The 15,014-nt window shown below is 45.8% G+C and overlaps 1 long non-coding RNA gene across 1 annotated transcript; it reads right to left on the bottom strand.

Annotated features, from left to right (window-relative positions):
* Positions 1-2,589: 2,589 nt before the first annotated feature.
* LOC126519940 (uncharacterized) lies at positions 2,590-14,746 on the bottom strand. Its single transcript, XR_007596721.3, has 3 exons — positions 14,221-14,746; positions 12,986-13,091; positions 2,590-6,376 (listed from the first exon to the last, which is right to left on the bottom strand). It is a non-coding gene; the product is annotated as an uncharacterized lncRNA (long non-coding RNA).
* Between the last annotated feature and the right edge of the window lie 268 nt (positions 14,747-15,014).

Below are 15,014 nucleotides of genomic sequence, written 5' to 3'. Positions count from 1 at the left end.
GCGGTGACCCTTCAACATTTTCAAGCCCGTGCCCGTATCCTTATAACCTTGCGGTTATTCATGCAATATACCCTGAAAGGTATCCCAGTGCGGACTGCCCTGCCTGTGGACTAACAGCAAAATTGGATCATGTGTTGTGGGAGTGTGAAGCCATCGGTACCTCCTTCAGCGAGGGTAGGTGGGCTGCACTCCAGGGCAGCCCCGAACTCAACGACCAAACCCTGGCCGTCCATAGTGCCCGCGATCGGGCCGTCAAGCTCGGCTTGGCGGTCCCTACGTAGGACTAGCCGGGTGGCGCGGGGTCCCCCTGCGTCTTCTCTGGACCTAATATAAAGTTATTTCACTCACTCACTCACTCACTCACTCACTCACTCACTCACTCACTCACTCACTCACTCACTCACTCACTCACACAGCGGAGCGCTGTGTTGTGTACCATGTGCTGCTCGACCGCGACGAGTCAAGTGGAAAGCGGACGCGAAAGTATACATCACAATGGAACAGAAGGCAGCTTATGCCCTCGTGGTCGTTCCATCGACGCCATTTTGTCGTAGCGATTGTACTGTCGTCAGCCCATTGCCGTCAACCTTTGACGTCATGGGGTCGTTGTGTCTGAAGGTTGTCGCGTCAGGTGCTGTTACGTTTCGCCTACGACGCGCGGTATAGCCGGCGCGGATGCAACGGACGCCGGGGCTTCGTTCAAAACGGCGGACATTTTGGCCCGTTCGGAGCTGCCGCAAAGCCTCCCCGCCAAGCGCGTCCAGGCGTGTTTCAGTGCCACGTGTCTTCGTGTGTGCGTGTGTGTGTGTGTGTGCCCACGCTTGTCAAAGCGCGGCAGCCGGGGAGAGGAGCTCCCCAAGTGTGAAGCGAGGAGGCCTGACCGGCGCCGGCTTGGCGGATGCGTCACTACACTCGTCTCAACGTGTCTCTCAGCCTGTCCGTGCATCGCCGTCACGTGGTCTCGTCACGAGGCCTTCCTCTTGCCCTCGACTCCGAGAGTATAAGAGCAGCTGCCCCCGGACGCCGAGAGAGAGGCTCCGATTTCTTCTGTTGAGTTACGTGCTCTCCCGTCTCTCCACTTCGGTCGACCTGACCGCCCGCTCTTTTGCGATGCTAGAATAAACAAGTTGTTCTGTTAGTAGTCGACTCATGCTTTGCCAGGACCTTCGGATGCTTCCAGTTGTGCCCCAGGCCACCAGGCCAACGCTACCCTTGGGGCTTGCGACCCATTTGCAACAACGGGCGTCAGCGCTGAGATTCCAACAACTCGTGCCAGCGGTGCGATTCTTACAGTGCCAAGAAGTGGCGTGTTGCATACACCGGAGATTCTTTTGTTGTTTTATTCAAATTTTATCGCATGTGCGGCCGTGTAGCGGTTCCGCAGGCCGCAGTGCCATCTCCTTATTTTCATGTTTACAATTGCGGACCCCAGTGGCCATATATTGCAGTAAATGTCAATAATGGATATGATCCTGATGATATGATCCAAAACGATCCTGATGGCAGAAGAGGACTCGTGACCGAACACCACATGTCTCATAATCGTCGCCCTTGCTCTTCCTTATCTTTATCAACGACATCCCGGACAACATTGCATCAACAATTCGCCTAAGCTACGCAGACAATTGCGTTTTTTACGGCCACATATTTTCGACTGTAACGACTGTGACGAAGCTGCACTAACGGACGACTTGCACAAAAATAGAAAACTGAAATGTTCTGTCGATATGAAAGCCTAAGTATATCTTCAACGAACATCTTTTAAGTCAACCTGAGCCACTGCGTACATTCCGCTCTTCAACGAAAAAAAAAAAAACTATTTTTTTTTTCGACGCTGGGCAGAATCGAATAGGCGTCATATGTACAGGGTGTTTCAGCGAGCACTTTCACATTTTTTTAAAGGTTGCCTGCACACTAAACAAAAATAACGCGAAACGGGAGTAAACCGCTCGTCCTGTATCGCATTCCCGTTTCTGGGTTTTTTTTACTACGTACCAGTCGAGGTAAAAATTTACTACCATGCTGACCAAGTTTTTGTATGTAGAAACGAGAGTAATTTTTTAATCTGTGGGAAGGTTTTTAGGGACGATAGTGCGACTATATTTTTACTCCCATCACGAAGTTCTAGCGGCTATTCCTGAGAGTTATTTTTCAAGCCCATTCGCGAGTTTCTTGGGTCTGATGTGAGAGTATTTTTTTACCTCCTTCATTAACTTTTCTCAGCTTTATCTGATAGTAATTTTTCAAGCCCATTCTGGAGTTTGTTGGAGGTGATGTGGGATTACTTTTTTACATCATTCATCCAGTTTTCTAGGCTATTCCTGGGAGTTATTTTCAGGCCTATTCTCGAGTTTGTTGGTACTGATGTCGTGGTATTTTCTTACCTCGTTATCAAGGTTTCGTAGCTCTACCTGAGAGGAATTTTCAAGCCCATTCTGTGGTTTCTTGGAGCTGATCTCGGAGTATTTTTTTACCTCGTTCATCAGGTTTTCTCGGTTCTTTCCGAGAGTAATTCTTCAAGCGCGTTCTGGAGTTTCTTGGGCCTGATGTGGAAGTATTTCGAAGACAATTGAAAGATTACAAGGATGATTTCATGGATCCCAAGCATGAGTGATTGTTTATTAGTTGTGACATGTTTCTCATAAAAAAGTCAGGCATGAGTTAATCATCACAAAACTATAGCCTTATAAAATGCTGTGATAAGCATAATAAATATTTGTACTAATACACAGACTGGGGGCTGGTAACTGCCCATTAGATCTCTCATAGCAAAATAAAATACACCACAACACATTTAATGTGCAATCCCACTAAAGTACAGTGAAAACAAGCAACATACAATATAAAATCTAACTGATAAATATACAGTCAGTACTAGAGACGTTCACATTAAACCCACTGAACATGCAGGTCATTCCTTCAAACAGGCAGTTGTCCTGAACATGGGTGTGCAGTGCATCCAATGGATTAGTATGAACATAACTATGCAACATAAAAATATTGCACTTAAGGCCAAATGGCATCTGCTGCTAACGGCCATTACTGCGCCAGACAAAATGAAACAACCATGTGGTAAATACAGCAAGCATTCGTACTATCACATTAGTGCTGGCCACTGCCCATCATATCTCTCACTGCAAAAGGAAAACTATCAACCCATTCACGATGTAGTGAAACTAAAGCACAGCGAAAACAAAATGACACACAATACAAAATCTAACTCACAAATACACAGGCAGTACTAGAGATGTTCACATTAGACACACTGAATATGCAGATCATTCCTTCAAACAGGCAGTTGTCCAGAACATGGGTCTGCAGTGCATTCAATGGATGATTATGGACAAAACTATGCAACATAAAAATGTTGCACTTAAGGCCAAATGACATCTGCTGCTAACGGCCACTACTGCCTTAGACGAAATGAAACAACCATGTGGTAAATACAGCAAGCATTCGTACTATGACATTAGTGCTGGCAACTGCCCACCACATCTGTCACGGCAAAATAAAAACTATCACAACACATTCAAGATGTAGTGAAGCTAAGTCAGTAGTAGAGATGTTCACATTAGACCCACTGAATTTCTTCAAACAGGCAGTTGTCCACAACAAGCGCATGCAGTGCATTCAATGGATCATGAACAATACTATGCAACATAAAAACATTGCACTGAAGGGCAGCTAGCATCTGCTGCTAATGACCATTACTGTCCCAGCGAAACATTAGTGTCGGCAACTGCCCACCATATCTTTCATTGCAAAAGAAAAACTATCACAACACATTCAAGATGTAGTGAAACTAAAGTACAGTGAAAATAAACAAGTGACACAATATACAAAATCTAACTCTTAAGTATTGCAACAAGCAAATGAGAGGGCACTAGAGATTATCATTAGACCCATCGATAGCATGCTGACCTTCAAACAGCTAGTTGCCCAAGACATGGGTGCACAGTGCAATGAATGGATAGTTAGGAAGAAAACTGCAACAACCATGAGCAACATGTTCTATAAACATTCAAACTTTCTAAAAAATGACCTCACTCAGATAAGGAAAGTGGTGATTGCTAATACACACGACAAAACATATATGTGAAAACAGCCATTAACTGATACTAAAGCCCCTCCATACACGTTTCCGCCGACCAGGTTAAGTACCGCCAACCTACCCTCTTCCTCCACGTTCCTCTGCCACTCGCCCCCTTAGCTTCCGGCGTCAAGCGGAACTTCCGTAGCTGCTGCTTCCTGTTCCGAGTGGAAGTAACGCTATGTTTTTCTTAACGTTGTTTACTTTCGCGTCGATGGAGAGGCTTTAATTGCACCAGCTGCGGTTTAAACTGTGAATGCGATTCCATCCAAGTACCAACGCCTATTGTAACCAGCGATCTGATCGTGTTCGCGTCAACCTGCGATGGGTTGTGCCACGAGACAACGTACTGTGGAATGTAGTGCCTGGGCGCTTGGAGACCACTGCCATTTTTCGTGCATTTAGAAAACAGCGACCGCGAATTACTACTTCAGCGGAATACAACAGCTTGTCGCCTTTGCATTCTTCTCATGGTGACTACCACAGCTCTGCTAAGCACGCGTGGGCATCTCACCATCGGCAGTCAAAGCGGAAATTCCCGCAGCACAACTCCAGGAAGCGGTAAAGCCGGAACCGGAAACTTTGAAACTGGAAATGCTGGAACCGGATTTGATGTGAGGGGAAAAGGCGGCGCACAACAAAGGTTGTCGCTACTTAAGAAAGCGGCAGTGGCGCGTGGATGGAGAGGCTTTAACTGATACCACTCCCCCTTGTGCTCAAAGAAAACGTATGCAGCCCTTTTTCCACACAAGAGCAACATGTTGCACAACTGTATTGCAGTACTTATGGGTACAAGCCAGATGTCAATTTCGTTGCCTAAATATTGTAGTGCTTCTTAGATAGAATAAAAGGTAATTGAGTGTGTTGCCCTTGTCTCTTTCTAGGCATGCAGTTGTGATGGATGCCATATGCTTGTGTGACAAATTGAACATAGTGCTATAGGTACGACTACAAGGATGTATATTTGTAGCTGCCCTCAAACCCCTTCATGTTGTCAGTCAGCATCTATGGTGTATCTTTGTATTGCTCATCTAACACTGTTTACACACAGAAGGCATGTCTGAATACCAAACCACCTTATTCTCCAGTTACTTTAAAGTGAATGCGTTGTGACGAAGTGTAATGTGAGAAGTCCATGATAAAGAAAAAAAATAAACAGCTAATTCAACTCCCCCCTGAATTACCAATTTCTGGGCCATTAAGTTTTGCATAATACACTTATGGTGATTAACACAGAGCCACGTTGGCCTAACCCTAGTGGCACAGGACATCCTTCAAATTTTCAGTTGGTACAGAATCACTGAGCATGCTGCTGGTGCTCTTGCCCCCGCTGAGAATATCTGTGGCATACTAACACACATTTTGTTGCTAAAGGTCCATTACAGAGATACTAAAGAGAAACAATAAATCATTTTAGACTGATAAAACAATCTTTCAGAACTGTATTCATGAACATTGTGGCAATAAGCGGATTAATAGATGAGAAAATGAAGATTTAACTTTCAAGTTTTATGCAGTGCCCGCACATCAGTGTGGAGTCATACTTCAACTAAGTATATTCTTTGACACCTTTACAACAGAATTCATCAATATTGGCCAGTAGACCATTAACTAGACCCGAACAGACACCGTCAAATTCCATATCACAGCGAGCTGGTGCAGGAATTATAAGGTGGTGGTGGCGACACCAGTTTTCGTTTTTGCAAGTTATCTGGCTTATCAAGCCAATTCTCATGGAGGGAGTTGTTTTTTCGGTGTTGTAGAAAAATGATTTAATAAAGCTCAAATAAATTTTCCCTTTCGTGTCCCTTTAAAGCAAGCACTGTGCTACATGGCTTGGGCAACCTGCCAGCCACAGAACCCACGAGTGCTTTTGTTAGGGAAAATAATTTTTTACAGAAACTTTCTTGAGGATATGCATCTGAAAATTTTTTTGCCTAGCAATAGTTCTTGTAAATATTGACTAAATCCAATGCTTTCACCTGCAGCTTTGTGTAGCTCAAATCCAGAAAGCAGTGCTCAATAAATGTCAAAACCCTGTGGGCCTTTTCGAGTAGATAACGTGGAAGACCCAGAACAAAGCGAAAAGGCAGGCCAGGCCTGCCAGCAGTGACGATGTCACAAACAATCGCTGCGCATCCATGTGTAGCGCCTCCCTTCAACCTCATCTTTTGTAAAAGGAGCCTTAAGGAGGCCCCCCGCGAACTGAAAGCCTGAGTTGTTTGCATCCAGGCGCAGCCTCTTCAGCAGGCACTTTTCAACATATACACCGTCGCCGATGTCTACCTGTGAAACAATAGAACAAGCACAGATTAATTTTCTACACTTTTGATCAAGGAAAGGTTAGGAAATAGGGTAAAGTTTGCAAAAACGGAAGTAGCTGCTTCTTGTTGATATGGTTTAAAGAACAAAGTACCCTTACGTATACCATACGTGCGTTGTGCTGAGCTGTGTACTTTCACCTAAGACTAGAAAGTATTGGGAACTTCAATGCGAAAGAAAGACATTCATCTGCCTAGCTCTAAGCGAATGCGTTCCACCCCTTGGCACAGAATGAGATCTGGTGCTGTTCTAGCGATTAGCAGACATTGAAAGCTTCAAGCCTGATTTAGTATTAGGCCAAGGGTCAAGCTGTGTTCGATTATAGTCGGATACAACTTTAGAAAAACAGGGGCGTTTACTCCTCCGAGGCGGATGCACACGAGCATCCACTAATGGTTGCGCGCTCTGGACTGATGTCATGCGCTGGACGGCCGGTGGCCCGCCGTCGGAGAAGATGGCCGCCCGGGCTTCGAACTAGGCCAAGTCGCGTCAGCTGTGCGCGTCAATGCCTCGTCACAGTGAATTCCCAAACAGTTTGTCATTGTCTATCATGCCGGAAATATTACTGCGAGCTTACGATGCGGCATCTGTGCCGCGTGCGTGTATTCTAAGCCGTGATCCGGCGAAGGAACATTGCAGCGAGCATTGCTGATGCTGCGCTATGCTTTGCCTGAAAACAGGATGCCTCGGTGACTGCTGCATACACACATCCTGCCTGTTTGTTCCATGTTTTTTATTTCGCTCCCGAGTGAAGTTAGGACAAGAAAAGTTTGACAAAGTCTGGTGCCTGCTGTCAGCTGCGGGTGAGTTCGTGTACCGTGTCGCTGCATTTTCCGTCGGACGGGGTAGAGTGATGGAGCAAAACCATTCTGAGGAGAAATTAGAAAAGCGTGCGTGCGTGAAACAAACCTACGAGCGTCTCAACAGAAAATATTTGCAAAAGAAGCCTCCAATGCAAAGATTTGCCGCCGTCAACTTAGCGTGAATGATTGTTGTCAACAGTGAGATAGCCGAGCGTCTAACGGCGGTGTTCGAGCGTTGTGTATAGCACCGTCGATTGATTTCTTTCCACCAGTGCTCACCGCGCACGCAAGCTGTAGAATGCGTGCTGTGGCACAGTCACGCATAAGTTGTGTTGCCAGCGTTCCTGCTTCCATGCGTGTTTGCACTTACTCATATTTGTCCTTTTATTTTATATTAGCATTTGTTTTTGCTAGTTTTCTTTCAGCAAAGTCTTTACACATTTTCATTAGCCAATCTCATTCAAAGCACTAACTCCTGTACACTGCACGACTGGCCTCTTCCATCTCATTAAAACCTTTCTCGCTGGTCTACCTCGTCTTCTCAATCTGCCTACTCGCTGCGTTTTCTGTCCTTGTTTCTTGTGCTGTTGCTGCAATGTGACTAACCAACTTGCTCAAAACAAATTTTGATCGCCTATCAAAACAGAAAGGTTTAGAGATACATTTTCTTAAAAGCGTCATGTGGGTTGCACAGTAACTTTGCCTCTTACCTCTGTTCATGTTTATGCGTCAGTGCATGTGGCAGCTAGCCAGAAGTGCACATGAAAGGCTGCATATTGTGAAACACCTTGCTATGCTGTTGAATTTTTCATGCATGCAGTCTTAGTAAACAAACGGTTTCACTGCCTATCCCATATGATGGTGAAAATTTTCAGCACGAATAACAATGTGCAGTGGGGTGTGATTTCTGTCTGACACTTTCACCGTTGCAAAGACATTATTCAGTGAATGGAGCCCAGCAAAGCAGTGCACTAAGAGCTTTTGCAACTTTCACCATTTATTACTTCACAAATGACATTGTCTGAACCTGGCCGTTGATCGACATGCCGATGGCTTGTGAATTAAATAATTGCCTCAATAAAACACATTCAACTTCACTCAGCATTTTTTAGCACAATGCTAGCAGAGCTATTCAGGGTGAATAATTGTGCTAACATTGGTGTTACTTGCCCGGTCAGATAAACAAATACAACAATGGCTGCGGTATGACTGTGATTTGACATGCAGACTGCTAATGGTGCCTTTTGAGCGTGCCCTTGACTACTGCTATTAATAGCTACCCGCCTGGGTATATTGGGCCTAACTAAGCTAATGATGTTTGATAATTGTTCTCTTATTCGCATTACTTGCCTGGGCCAGGTAACCAAAATAAACAATGCCACCACATGAATGTGTGTTTGCATGCAAGCTGCCAACAGTGGCTGTCATTCTCCATTGATTGCTGCCATTTCACCAACAGTGGCGACGGATTGACTGTGCTTTGACGTGCAGACTGCTAATGGTGCCTTTCAAGCGTGCCCTCGACTACTGCTATTAATAGCTACCCGACTGAGTGTATTGGGCCTAACTAAGCTAATGATGTTTGATAATTGTTTTCATATTCGCATTACTTGCCTAGGCCAGGTAACCAAAATAAACAATGCCACCACATGAATGTGTGTTTGCATGCAAGCTGCCAACAGTGGCTGTCATTCTCGCATTGATTGCTGCCGTTTCACCAACAGTGGTGACGGCTTGACTGGGCTTTGACGTGCAGACTGCTAAAGGTGCTGTTGTAATCATACCGCTGGCACGAGTTGTTGGGGTCTCGGTGCTGACGCCCGTTATTGCCAATGGGTCGCAAGCCCCAAGGGTAGCGTTGGCCTGGCGGCCTGGGGCACTGGAAGCATCCGAAGGTCCCGGCAAAGCATGAGAAGACTGGTAACAGAACAACTTGTTTATTCTAACATAGCAAAAGAGCGGCCGGTCAGGTCGACCGAAGTGGAGAGACGGGAGAGCACGTAACTCAACCGTACAAATCGGAGCCTCTCCTCTGGCGTCCGGGGGCAGCTGCTCTTATACCCTCGGCGTCGCGGTCCAAAAGGGAAGGAGGGAAGGTCACGGGATGAAGGTCACGGGACGGCGCAGCAGGAGCCCACGACGGCGCGAGCGGTTGAGCCGAGAGACCTCCAGGCTCCTCATTCGGGGAACTCCGCTCCCCGGCTGCCGCGCTTTGACAAGCGAGGGCACACACACACACACGCACACACGAAGACACGTGGCACTGAAACACGCCTGGACACGCTTGGCGGGTAGGCGTTGCGGCGGCGTCGAACAGGCCAAAATGTCCGCCGTTTTGAACAAAGCCCCGGCGTCCGTTGCATCCGCGCCGGCATTACCGCGCGTTGTAGGCGAAACGTAACAGTGCCTTTGAAGCGTGCCCTGATGACTGTTATTTCATCACAGGGCCCGTCATGCTCATAGGTGGCTGCCCAATAGAGTATTTTGGGCCTTCTGACATTGGCATTATTCATCTCAACGGGCTGGAAAAAACAGTAGGGGCAGCACAACTGCACGCAAAGCACAATGTGCTTTGGCGTGCAGGCTGCTAAGAGTGGCTGTCAATTTCATTCACGTTGACTACTGCTTTTTCGTGTGAAGCTGGACAGTGGATGCCCGAATGAGCATTTCGGACCCCACATAGTTATTCAGGGTTAATAACTGCATTTGCATTCAGATTTTCCGGCATTTTAGCACGTTTCCATGCCAACGCTTATATTGAGCATGATCTGTGCAGGACGTTGCTTTTTCTGAATTGGGCTTCCATTAAAAGGAATATGTCATCAAATGAACTGCTTATTTATTTGAGAGGCCACGGGAGAATGCTTGGCTGCTGTGCTTGACACACAGTACACCGCTTCAGTGATGGGAGATCCATTGTTGCGTTTGCCGAGGTATGTGTGGCTGGCAGGAGGTCTGGACCTCGCTTCACGCAGAGTCAGAGACGAGGAGAGTTTTCTCTGCGAATAATTCTTTATACAATGTTTACATGTTGTCGTCGTTATCAGGACAGAGACCAACAGAGCAGCTGCAAGCTGCTTAAATAACACCCCTCAGTCCAAAGATCCCCCAGACAGTCCCCAAGGACGAAACAAGGTCGAGAGAGAGAGGGTCCGGGCAGCCTCCGGTGTCCTAATGCCGCTCTCGGTGGCCGGCGCTTCCTTGAACCGCGCTGCGGCGTCGGGACGATTTGGCGGTCGGTCAGAATGGTGCGCCGGTCAAGTTTTATGGCCCGCAAAGGACAAAGGGAACCAACTGCAAGGCACTGGGTCGAAACACAGCCCTCCTTTGGAAACTGTCCCCAACACAGCGGGAGTCGTTTGTGGTGCGGGCGCCGCCGGACAAACGAGGGGGAGGGGGGGTTGCATTGCTGCCGGGACGGGGAGGGGCCGAAAAGCAGTCCGTGATCCGGTGGCTGCTTCCGTCGTGGACGCCGTGCAGCCGCGAGGAAACCCGAGCCGTGCACGTAGTCGTGTCCGAAGCAGGCAGGCACCATGCAGGGATGAATGCTGCCTCCACGGTCGACAAACCATAGCACTGGCCTTCCGTCAGGCAAATCCCAGGGCACAAACATAACACCACATACGCTTCGAGAACTCGTTAGTGATCTTCTCGATCGTCGGTATCTCGTTGTGGTGAAACAAATCGTGCACACGACCTCAGCGCACATGTGTCCTACTTCGTGCTGCTTCTTCTTTTCTCCACATTTTGTGGGCGTTTTCACGAGGGTGTCGACAGTTTGCCACCCGAAATATGCGAAGCTTTGACCTCCCTCCTCACCTTTAACCCGGTGCTTTCGCTGACACTGAGCATCTTGGCTTTGTAATGGTTGCGATAAATGCATTGTTTTATATAAGTACTTGTTCAGTAGCAACTGATTCATTTGAAGCTCGGAACAGGAGTAGTAAATTTGCCGTGTACATGTAAGCAAGCACAAATGCCATGCAGAGTTGCTCTTTCTACTTTTGCCACTTGCAATGAAGCTAAAGAGCAGACGACGGGCAGCGTTGTGGAAGGCACGGGGTTATTTTTCTGTCGCGATCTGGCATGTGCTGTAGCACATGAGAGCTCTACTAATCCAGTCATCAAAGTCTTTATTTATACTGAGAATTGCGCGTTTCCGAAGCACGATTTTTTGAGCGGGATTATTTTAGTCGCGGAGGCAATCGGACGTCGCGCTTCAGTCATCTGGGCGGGGCCTCCCCTTTTTTCTAAAGTTGTATCCGACTATAGTGACGCACAAGTGCTCGAGAACTATTGAACAAGACGCAATTGTTTTCGATTTACTGACTGCACTTGGGTGTAAAGCTTTTGTCTGAGAAATGAATAAACCACATACACAAGCAGCATTTTCATAGTTAGCACAGTCTTTAATAGGTACTGATACCTTCAATTTAGAAAGCCCTGTATATTGGGCCTCATCAAACTAATTTCATAAAAGGTTTGGCAAGGTAGAAGCATAGAATTTTAGAGTCATTAGAAGACAGGTGAAATGAGTTATTTATTGCAATTATTACTCAAATTTAAAATTTAGACCACTCGTCCAGTTTGTACATGCCACATAAGCATGTAGATATCAAAAATGGGGATTAGAGAAAACCTTCCCTTGGAGGTTCATTATTGGAAGCAGTCATGCCCTCGAGGAGAAATAACTTCTTTTTCTGTAGGCAGAAATGAGGCTCGGGTATTTTATTGACACATATATATGCCCATGCATATATGTTATCTCTGCTGTAAACCTTTTTTTCATGTATATGCAAGGTGTGTGTGTAACATCTCATTGTGCACAAAATCAAATCCATAAGAACCCGACAGGAAGCTAAACAAACAAGAGAGCAATCCCAGTGACAAGCCATGCTAAACCAACGAGGTAGCCATCCCAGTAACAACCCGTATCAAAAATTTTACTGACATGAATTCTGACCTTTGAAACATAACATGTGTATATGAATACTATCTACATTAGGGCAATGGGCAACTTTAAACAATGGCTACGCCAACATCAGAACTACGTGGATGAGAAAAGAGTGGCATCAAATGCTTTGGCAGAGCATGCAGCAATGACTAAACACAATAGTGACTGGATAGTGTCTAGCATAATCGGCCAGGAAAGAAATTGGAAGCCATGCCTGTACCCGGATTCCCTGGAGATGCAATCAACAGGACACACGTTTATCTGAAACCAAGGAGCCCACGCCCATCTTATGCTAAAACTTACTTAATTAAATATGCACTTCCACTTTTTTTAGCCTTATTGTGAACAAGGCTTCCATATGGAAGCCAAAATGTGTTGCTTTTAATGTTGTATTTGGTTGGTCTATGTCTTTCTTTGTCATGTTTCATACCGACCACACAGGCTTCTATGAAACTCTTGATGATACAACTTTTGTGCGAAAGCATTGCTTAAGGCACTTTTGCCTAAACCATGTCTTTAGGCGGTACAACGCATTTTTCGAGACACGAAACCTCAATTCATGGTTCTTAAAAAGGCATTTTGGCTAGATTAATATAGTCTATATGGAGTATATAAGGCATAATTACTCAAGCGTCCAATTATATTTAACTCAGAGGAGGCTACTTTAGGTAAATTCATTAAACTGAGGGCACTCCACCAAAACATAAAATTCGTGATCAGCCACTAGAAATCCTGAAAATGGCAATACAGTAAAATGATTGCATATTACACAAATGTGTCCTACAACTCGAAAGGCAGCGCCAGTTTTGTACGCACCTTTGAGAAAGCACACAGATCACGTGCTTTATTGTCGTGCTGTCCAGCTTCCAGCAGTGCAGCAGGTTCCTGCTTGATGTAGGGATGCCTCCAGAATCCGCATAGCCTTCAAAAGTAAGAAATGTTTAATTTATTGTGTTGTGAACCTGGGAATTTGTGATTTACCAGTGTCATGTGGAATTGCAAAGAGAGCCTCACACAGCCAGCTGCATGAATTTGCGTCTGGTTGCACAAATGTCTCTTTGTTATATCTAAGGAGGTTACACTGATATTTTGTAACAAGCGAAGTTTCAGGAAGGAACGAAATCAGCAACAGGCTACCAGGACAATCAAAAACAAAACTCAAATATGCAGTAAAACGTGGCGCATTGGATTAAACAAAAATATTAAGCACATGAAAAGCATTCTGAAAGCTAGATCGCGATTTTGTAGCGATGCTATTCCTTTTCGTTATTCGTTAGTGGTTTGACCGTCGCCCCGGCCCGTGCTACGTACTGGAACAGCCGGCCGTTTGCGGTGGGCGACAAGAGTGGTATAGAATCGAGGGGTAAGTATCGCTACAAAATCGCAGTCCTTACTTTATTACGCACTGCCGTATAACCTACGATTGCAAGAGCTGGCATCCCGTTCGTAAGAATTGGTTGGTCTATGTCTTTCTTAAAGGCCGGTGTCTGAAATGTCTCGATTAAAAATAAACTTCGTTACTGTAATATCGGCCTATGACGGGTCTGCAACATAGAAGACAAATACGCGAAGACACTCAAAAACATAAACAATACACAGGTTCTCGCGACGTGGTCATCCAAACGAAACTGTATACATAGAAAAATCTTCATACAAGCTTCTATCTGCTTAAGCGTCAAACATAGGAATCGTGTGCCAACGCGCGAAGCCCATGATACATCGACGGATACATTACACATGTACTGTACTTGCGGGAATGCATATATAACGAATAACTTCTTGCCAGAAAACTACCGAACGAACAGCAACTTTCAGTGTTTTCATAATTGTGTGCCCATTCACGCATAGCAATCAAGGCGGGTAGCATATATTTTACAGCAGAATGCAAGTACGCTGTAACATCAGAGGAAGCCTTCGTGAAATTGTTTGCTAAATGTGCACATCAAGACGGCCAACCTACGATCAGAAAGCGCGTTGCTCTAGCTAGTTACACAACGTTCATTACGTAAATCATAAGTTCAAGAATGCGCGCAAGGGCCAAACTTGCTTACCTTTCAAAAAGACTTGGCCAACGCTCCTTCGTCTCAAAGGTACCGAGGCACCGACGTTTTTCTGGCGCAAGCACTGTAGAACTTCCGATGAACTCCAGCTCCACAAAAGCACAACCTTCAACAGTCTTCCATACACTACGATTCGAAGCTCCAGTACCAGACTTTTCACGAGAGCGCGGGCAGGCAGCTCGGCAGAACAAAGGCAGCTCGGACGGGCGCTGTAGTAAGACACTCACTGTCGACACTGGTAGATCGCACGAAACACACGGCGAACTAACGGCGTTACACAAGTCCGGAGGGTTTGCGATGGTTACTGCACACGACAAGGAGCAGATTTTGTCTAGGCACTTCTAAAATATAACTCAAATACCGCCTTACTGCAAGGTGCATTCACTACAACCAACGTGGTATGTCGACCAAACAAATACTGCAGTGGCGCCACTCTACGGTTTTTAGAAAAATGTATCGTAAATGAGAAAATTACGTGTTTTTTCCTAACAACAATCGGTAGGGACACTTTAACAAATTTCTTGGGTCCAGAAGTGTTAACTTTGTATAAATATGCACTTTTTTATACGAAGTTTAAGAAAATGTACTGTATATATTAAAAAAAAAATGAAGCGGATGTCGCCTTCAAGATTCGCAACCGCTTCAGTGGCATGCAGTTTACAAAAGCACGGCCTTCGAAATCGGACTTTGTCGCTCAAACGAAGCCGCAGCTGGGAGGAGGGCAGGCATTTAGGCCCCAATTGTTGGGTTTACAGTGCCTAGGTAGGCTTCCTTATTTATAAAGA

This window comes from Dermacentor andersoni, chromosome 3 (genome assembly GCF_023375885.2).
Source record: "Dermacentor andersoni chromosome 3, qqDerAnde1_hic_scaffold, whole genome shotgun sequence".
In the NCBI taxonomy this organism is placed as follows: Eukaryota; Metazoa; Arthropoda; class Arachnida; order Ixodida; family Ixodidae; genus Dermacentor; species Dermacentor andersoni.
The sequence above is the reverse complement of the archived record's forward strand: the minus strand, read 5'-3'. Positions and strand labels throughout refer to the sequence as shown.